Here is an 8,285-nt window from a genome sequence, read left to right on the forward strand (position 1 = left end):
CGCTTCCTACAGAAGGTGATTTGTAAACTGACATTCGGAGGATGAGTAGGGATTTGCCAGACAAACAATGGGGGATCCTCTTCCAGGCGGAGGGAACAGCAGGGAGACAAGAAAGGACAAGGCTGGTTGAAGGATGTGAACATTTCAGTGTGGCGGGAGGCAGTCCTGAATTCCCTGGCCTCAGACAGTGCTGTCCTAACTCCGCCTCCCCAAGGGGCAGAGACATTGAAGGTCGGAGAGGATGAGGGAGGTCCTGTGCCAGCTGCTCCCCAAGGTCCCCATCGTCTCCACCCACACTCCCTCTTCTTTCTTCTGGGGTCAGGCCTGCTCACCTCCTTTGAGCATCAAGGAAGGGGAGAGCTGTCTGCTGCTGGCCTGTGATGGATAAATTGTACCCCCCTTGGATCTGATCAGGGCCCTCACACTTGCCTCTGACCCTCCATCCATCTATCTTTTAGGGAGTTCTCTCCCCGCCCACAGCCAGGGCATGGCAGATGAAGGAGCCTCCTTTTCTGCTTTTCTTGCCTCTCAAATGTTCCAAGATCTGAAGTTCACAGACTTCTCCAGGCTCTTTATTCATTTATTCATTCATTCAACAAATATATTTTTAAGTACCTAGTATGTTCTGGGTACTGTTCTAGCGGCTGAACATAGCAGACAGGCCATTGTCCGCCTGGAGGTCACCGTGAACAAATGGATAAACACGATGATTTTAGAGAGTACATGTGCTTTGATGTCAATAAAGCGAGTTGGTATGACAGGAGGTGACTGAGGGCAAGTGTGTGCGTGCTGCTTTGGTTAGCACGTAGGAAAATCTGCTCTAAAGGGGACATCTGAACTAATATTCTGATGAGAAGAAGCGAACTGAAGGAAGAATAGCCCACACCACGGGAGCAAGAAGTGCAGTGGCCGCTAGGGAGGGATGAGTTGCACCAACTCAAGGAAGAGAAGTGAGCTGGACTTGGAAAGTGTGGGACAGAGTGGTGGGCAGCCCCGGGCGAGGTGGGCAGGAGTCAGTGCAGAGGCTCGGACACCAAGATCATACTTTAGATTTTACCCCATAAATGCAGCGAGCAGGTCTTGGCAGATCGGATCAGGGGAGAGACATGATCCGATTTATATTTGTAGAAGATCACTCTGCCTTCGTGCTAGGAACGAAGACTAGGTTATTGGACAGCCACAAATCCTAACCCACCAGACTGTTTTCCAGGTATACCATGCTCTGTCGTGCCTCTAGGTCTTCATTCACATCTACAAATCCTCCTGGTAAGAATGGCTTTCTCTTTACTTCTGGGGCCATGTTTTTTGTTTGTTTGTTTGTTTTTGTTTTTTTTTAAATGAGAGGAGGGGAGATACAGAGACAGACTCTTGCATGCGCTCCCAACTGGGATCCACCCGGTGACCCCTGTCTGGGGCCATGCTTGCAACTAAGCAATTTTTTTGCACACCTGAGGCAGAGGCTCAATGGAGCCATCCTCAGTGTCTGTGACTGATGTGTTCAAATCCATTGAGCTATGGCTGTGGGAGAGGAAGAGAGAACAAGAGAGAGAAGAGGGAGGGGCGGAGGAGCAGATGGTTGCGTCTCCTGTGTGCCCCGATTGAGAATTGAACCCGGGACTTCCACACACCAGGTCAATGCTCTACCCCTGAGCCAACCAGCCAGGGCCTCCCTTTACTTCTTAGGGCAGTCTGATTCACTCTTTAGGACTCAGCTCGTGGATACCCTCCCTGCGACTCCTCCCCCCTCCTCTGCAGGCAGGGTGAATTTATGTTCTCATTGCCATTACCCAGTTTCAGACACCGTGATGTCTGTTTCTGTGTCCCTCTCCCCACTGGACAAGGAGCTCCTCAGGCACCAGGGATGTGGCTGTCAGCTCTGAGAGGCAGGGCCCCGCCACAACCTGGCCCTATGTGGGTGCCCAACAAAGGCTTTTCGGTTGACAACAATTCTTTGAGCACCCAAGTCCTTGACAAATCACTAGGCAAGCAAGGATCCTTTGTTTAAATAGATAATAAGGTTAGAAGTATGGCAACATACTACTTACCATAATATTTACTTTATATCTATACTTTCTAGAAATTCTGACGTCTGGAGGTTAAGTTTTTAAGTCTCTACTAAAAGCAGCAATAGTCCGTGATAATCAAAATTTGAATAGATACCTCTCAAGGTCTATTCCCTTGTTACCTTGAGACTATGAATGCTTGTTAAAGAAGAATACATTTGTTAAAATACTGCTTGTAAATACTTGTGCCTGAAAGAATACTTTTGTTAGGATGCATTCGGTAAGTACTTAGCTTATAGTTGTCAACCTGTGTTTGTCCCTGGCTGCCGCGTCGGCTGCCTGATTTGGTTCTAAGTGACCCGCTGGTGTAGAAGAACTGTGCATTTTCTTTAAGTTAAGAATATATTTAAAAGCTGTCTTCCTTGTTTGAGACACAATGAATTTGGACACAAGGCAGTGTCTCACCCTCCACTAACCGTAAGCTGGATGAGGGCAAGAGCACAGGAGCCTCCTTTGCTGAAGCCATCTCTAACCTGGCCCCCGCCTGCCACAGAGCAGGCATCGAATGCTTGTTGATGAGAGAATGGGTGAGACTTTCACCTTCTCAGGACAAAGCTCCATCTATAACTCAACCGCCCCTATCCCCACCATGCACAGAGTGTGGCCTTGACTGAGGCTTATGAATTTCACTGCCAGGGGACATCTAGCTCATCTTCAACCCACTCTGGGCACTGAGCTGCCTACACACCATAATCCCCAAGAATTGCTTACAGAGGGGAGCCCTGTGGTCATGGCACAGATTGGGCTGTGTGTGCAAGGCCTGGAACCTCTGGGTAAATGCTAAAAACTGTGTCCCAAGGTCTGCAAACTCGATCTCTGCAAAGCCCAGCTTTGAGATACGGGGTAACCACTGGACACTTGAAATGTGCAGTTGTCCCTGAACTACTAGGTGAAGATGGAAGGACAACGAATGTAGCTTCTTTGAGCTTCACTTTTCTCATCTGTGGAATGAAGGGTCATAGTTCATGTCAGGTGACTCTCCAAAGCCCAGTGGCCCTGTTTGACTGCTGACTGCCTTCATCCTCTCTTGGTTTCTGACATCTGAGCAGAGAAACAAGAAAAGAAACCTATTCCAATTCTGCTTAAATCCCATGATTGCTTTACTTAGACATTTCAGAGCGCAATGTGATGGGGGATTTCAAGGCCAGACCAGATTCTGTAGTTCTTAGCTCCAGCGCAGATAGTCTGGCTTGAGCACAGCTGCCACCTGGCTTGTTCCTAGCATCATCTCTCCTGCCTCACTTGTAATATTCATTCATTCCACAAAGGGTCTCCTGCACTTACTATGACCAAGTAATGTGCCAGGCACTGGGGACATATCAGAAAAAGACAGATATGTCCCTGTCTTCGTGGAGCCTGATTCTAGCGGGAGAAGGGTGGAAATTTTGGGTTGAGACCCACAGGCAGCTGAGGATGGTAAGGTTAAAGGAGTCTCATTCTAAGGTCCACGGGTTTTAGACACCAACTCCTAAAGTCTATGTCAGTTTTCATGTCTGACGCTGAGATGCCCACCTTTCGGGTGTCTGAGAGAACTGATGAAGGTTAGGTCTGCATAGTGTTGGGTACAATGCCAGACGCGTCCTGGGGGCTTCGTAAGTTGGAGATGCCTTTCTTTCTCTGGACACAGATCTTGGGTCTGCCTTCCTGTGTCTTTCTCCCCGCCTGGATTTTCAGGCAGAGTGGGATGTGAGAGATACTTTCTGTGCTCAGGGCTGGAGGTGAGCCACTTTTTCTTTTTTTAAACTTGATGTTTTGTAGAGTAGTTTTAGGCTCACAGGAAAATTAAGAGGAAGGTACAGAGATTTCCCAGGCAATCCTTCCCCGACATGGCATAGCCTTCCCCATTATCAACATCCCCCCACAAAAGAGCTACATTTGCTACAACTGATGATCCTGCATTGACACATCATTGTCACCCAAAGTCCATAGCTTACATTCGGGTCACTCTTGATGTTGCACATTCTATAAATTTGGACAAATTTATCATGGCATGTATCCATCATGATAGTATCCTACAGAGCGTTTTCACGGTCCTAAACTTCTTCTGTAGGTGAGCTACATCTTTAGGTCCTGGGTCAGTCAGCTGGGGGAGACCGTACAGGAAGGAGGAGTACAGGACACGTGGAGTTCTTGGGGGAAGGAGGCCTGGTATCTCTGTCCTGCGTGCCAACACTGAAGCAGAGGGAGGGAGGGCCCCGCCAGGCTTCTCCTGAAGAACAAGCCAAAGGAGGAAGACATGGTTAGACCAGAATGAAAAAAAAAACAACACAAGGCAGACAGAACAAGAAACAGTGAAAACATTTACACCCACTTGGCCACGTCCCCCCGAAGAGCTATGGCATCTCTCGGTGTAGTCTGGCCAAGAAGCCGCTCTGGAACCGACGGGACCCCAGCCTGAAACCCCCAACCGGCCAAGTGGAGGGTGGCATTGTTGTCCATCATAAAAATCAATGGTTCTTTTGCTAAGTGGTCAATATTTATTTGGCTTTAGGATTGTTTAATTCAATGCATCAATTAAAGATAGTGTAATGTCTGCTCTGGTCTGCAGCCCCGGCTTCTGTGTGTCGTTACCTCATCTGTTTGAGATCACTCACGTCCTTACGTTTCTGCTCCTTTGTCCCCTTGCATAACTCAAGGACAGGAGTAATTGACGTGAAACTTTTAAAAATTAATTTCGCTGCATATGCCACCGAGGGGGAGTGCAAGTCCTCCCAGCCATTTATAACGTCACGGTGATTGGTCCTGACAAAACAATACCTTAAAAACTCACCAAAGTAAATTATGGCCTGAGCAAATGGCTGCTCCGCGGCGGGGCCGGAGGCTTGGAGGGGAGCCAGGCAAAAACAAAGTAATGTGCTTTTGATATTAATAACAGAGATGATATTGATCTGCAAGCTAGTGTCACTTCTCTACTCTGGCGAGGAGATTGCTCCCGGCATTTAGTCCACTGAAAGCCACTTTCCATGCAGGCCATTTAATTTTGTGAGTCTTTAATTATGTGAAATGGAGTCTAGTTAAAGGGCCAGGTCCCAGTTTTGCCAGGCGGAGACGTGGGCTGTGATTCAGGAAGCTGTCAGAAATGAATATAACTCAATTCTTAGATCTGCAAATGCAGTTGTCTTTCTAAATGTTTATTTCATCTCTGCACTTCTCTGGCCCGGTGCCACCGTGCATCAGGACAGACACAGCCTCTGATTACAGGACCACATTTTTCAAAGGACCTGAAGTTAATGTGCCTGTTTTCTGCATAATAAAAGTCATAACTCACGGGGGCCGCCAACGCCTCTCTCGTGAAAGGGGGCCTGGACAGACTGCGAAGGACTGTGCCTCCCAGCCCAGGCAAGCCGTGTGGCCTGTGGCTGGCCCGATTCCGGACGTTCTGTCTTGTGGACCTGCAACAGACCGCATTGGCAGACCGCAAGTCAGACCACAGGCCGGTTCATGGGTCAGGGTACGTATCAGATCATGCGTAGGTTGACGAGACAGATTGGAGAGAAACCCACACACCAGACCACAGGGCAGTCCACGGCTCCTGATGAAGGAGTCAGGAAACATTGTCGCTCTAGCTCATGCCTGTGTTTATCGGAGTCACCTTTCTCTGGTCAATTCCCTTTCTGCCTTTCTCTTACACATACACGTGGCCCTCCCTGCACGTGTCCATATATTTCTCCAAAGGCACCCTTTCATATGTGCATATACTGGTAGGCATACTTCCACACACACACACATGCATACACATACGCGCACACATACGCCTACAGAATCACTTTTGGACTCTGCTTTATAATCGTTCCTCACATGGTTCCTCTGTCCCTTTTCCAAATAACTCTCTCCTGAGCCTGACTGAGTCGGGCTGTCTGGTTAAAAGGCACCTTCGGCATTTAGAGTGGAGCCTGTCTGGGTGTCCCGGGGCTGTTCCGGCTGCTGCCTGGCGGTGTTACATGACAGGAACTACCTTGAAGTATTCAGGTGAGTCCTGCTGCCTCCTTACCCTACAACACTTTCCTGTCTCCTGGCTTGGAGGACTGTATTACAAAGAGGGACCAGTGCAGAACAGCGGTCTCATATCTAGAACTTAACTCTCCAACAGGTCCACCTTTCCCGAACAAAACCAAGGGTCAGGGGTTGAGATGATCAGAACCGCAAAGACAAAATGCCGCAGAGTCAATACTCACGAGAGGGTGCCTCGGAGTCCCATTTGGAGCTAATTTCTCTTCATGTATTGATGGTCTCTATTATTGCTTTGTCCAGGACATAGATAGAGAAAGGAGAGATGGAAAGTGGCTTCTAGAAAAGCACACAGAGCTTGCAATCACAGCTAAAAGTGAGAGAAGAGAGAAAAACCTTGAAAACAGACAAAAGAACTCAGTGCAGTGAGGTTTTTTTCAGAGTGGATTTTGTAGCCTAATGTGGGGGAAAGAGGTGTACACTCAACTGTACTCAGGAAAGACTGGGTTAGAGAAAGCCAGACAGGGTCCTTGGCTGCAGGAGATTTCAGTGCCTCAATATGCTAATACGTACTGTGCATCTCTAAGGGCAGCGGGGCTAGAATTTAATTTTCCCCAAACTTATTTACCCATGAATATCTTTTTCTCATCTAGCCCTTATCCCAGAGGATTGCAAGAGGCTAGTATTCAACTGAACACACTCCGGGAAATACTGATAGACACCACGGATGATATCCGTACTGGCAACTCTAGTGGACGCCATCTGTTTCTTGTGTATAGCAGCCTTTGGTTCTCCATGAAGAGACAGGTATTTGGACATCCACCACTCCCCAGTTTTTTAGTACATGTAGTTTAGCTGAGGGGTGGGGGAGTCTATTCTTCAGTTCCAGGAGTGGTACTTACATACCCATGTGAAGCCACTCATGAAATCAAATCCCTCTGACTATAGCAATTGGTTTCAGGACAGGTCAGATTGGAGCTATAGAGATGCTGTGTATGGAGCTTTACAAGGAATTCTGGATAAGAGATAATTAGACTAAAAGGCAGAAGATATGAATGAGGTTTGGAGCTGTGGCAGCCATTTTACCACCACCTAGAGCCCAAGAAAATGTCAACATGGCAGATATCAGGGCCAAGAGATAGAGGGAAACAAAGTTAGTCTTTTAAAAAGCTCTCTCTGGGTGCTGTAAGGAAATTGAAATTGGAAGAGGGGTCCGGCATAGAGACCAGCTGGTAAGCCAGTATTAGAAAGTGCTGAGAGTTGCTTGGATTACTCAGAGGGCAGTGGGGATGGTGAGGGCTATTTAGGCAGTAATATTCACTGGGAAAGTGACTGGTGGGAATGAAGAAGAGAGAAGGAAACAACATGGCTCCCAGATTGGAGAAGAGAAGTAGAGAATTAAATAATAATATACTAGCAAATACTTATCCAGTATTAATTATGTGGTGGGAATTCTTCTAAGTGTTTTATATAAATTCATTATTTGGATCCTCACCACAACCCCAGAAGGTGGGCACTAGTGTCACCCCCATTTCACAGATGAGGAAACTGACAGATGAGGCTGGGTAACTTACCTAAGATGCTGCAGCTAATGAGTGGCAGAGCTGGGATTTGAACTCCTATAGTCTGGCTGCACATCAAGGCTATTGACCATGACATGTGCTTACTCTCTGTGTCTAAACTTTGTCACCAGAAACAGAAGCCTGAGTCTAACAGCTTCAGCTAAAAGGAATTTATTGGCTCAGTCACTGGACGGTTCAGAGTGGGGTCTGGCCACAGGAATTCGAGAGGTTCCAAACAATGTCAGTAGGATTGCCATTCGTTTATTTACTTGCTCTCTGCTCTCTCTGTTCTTCTTCCATCTGTGAGGCAGCTTGTGCCCACTCTCTGGCTAGGGGGGCCAGGCCCTGGGATAGGCTACCCCACCAGAGCCATGTGTGGTAGAGAAAGGCCAGTTCAGCCTAGGAATGAGGTGCTGTGACTGAAAGGAAAGGGCCAGGGTGCTGAGCAGACAAATACGACATACAGCCATCAGTTCTTTTCCTTTGCTTATGGCTGCACAGCTTTTAATTTATTAAACCCTCACTACAACTGGTGATCTAGGCATTATTGTGCCCATTGATAAATGAGGAAATTGAGGCACAGGCTGATTTATCCAAGTTTAAACAACTCAAAGGGTCACTGTGGAGATTCAAATCCAGGCCTGCTTAATTTTGAAACTTTATGCTGCCCGGAGCCTCTCAGACAGATGCCCTGGGAGTGTATGCCCCACCT

The 8,285-nt window shown here is 47.6% G+C and overlaps 1 long non-coding RNA gene across 1 annotated transcript; it reads right to left on the reverse strand.

Moving 5' to 3' along the window:
- Positions 1–3,139: 3,139 nt before the first annotated feature.
- On the reverse strand, positions 3,140–6,413 carry LOC136397609 (uncharacterized). Its single transcript, XR_010749887.1, has 2 exons — positions 6,239–6,413; positions 3,140–4,272 (listed from the first exon to the last, which is right to left on the reverse strand). It is a non-coding gene; the product is annotated as an uncharacterized lncRNA (long non-coding RNA).
- Positions 6,414–8,285: the final 1,872 nt, after the last annotated feature.

Source organism: Saccopteryx leptura, chromosome 3 (genome assembly GCF_036850995.1).
Source record: "Saccopteryx leptura isolate mSacLep1 chromosome 3, mSacLep1_pri_phased_curated, whole genome shotgun sequence".
Taxonomy (NCBI): Eukaryota; Metazoa; Chordata; class Mammalia; order Chiroptera; family Emballonuridae; genus Saccopteryx; species Saccopteryx leptura.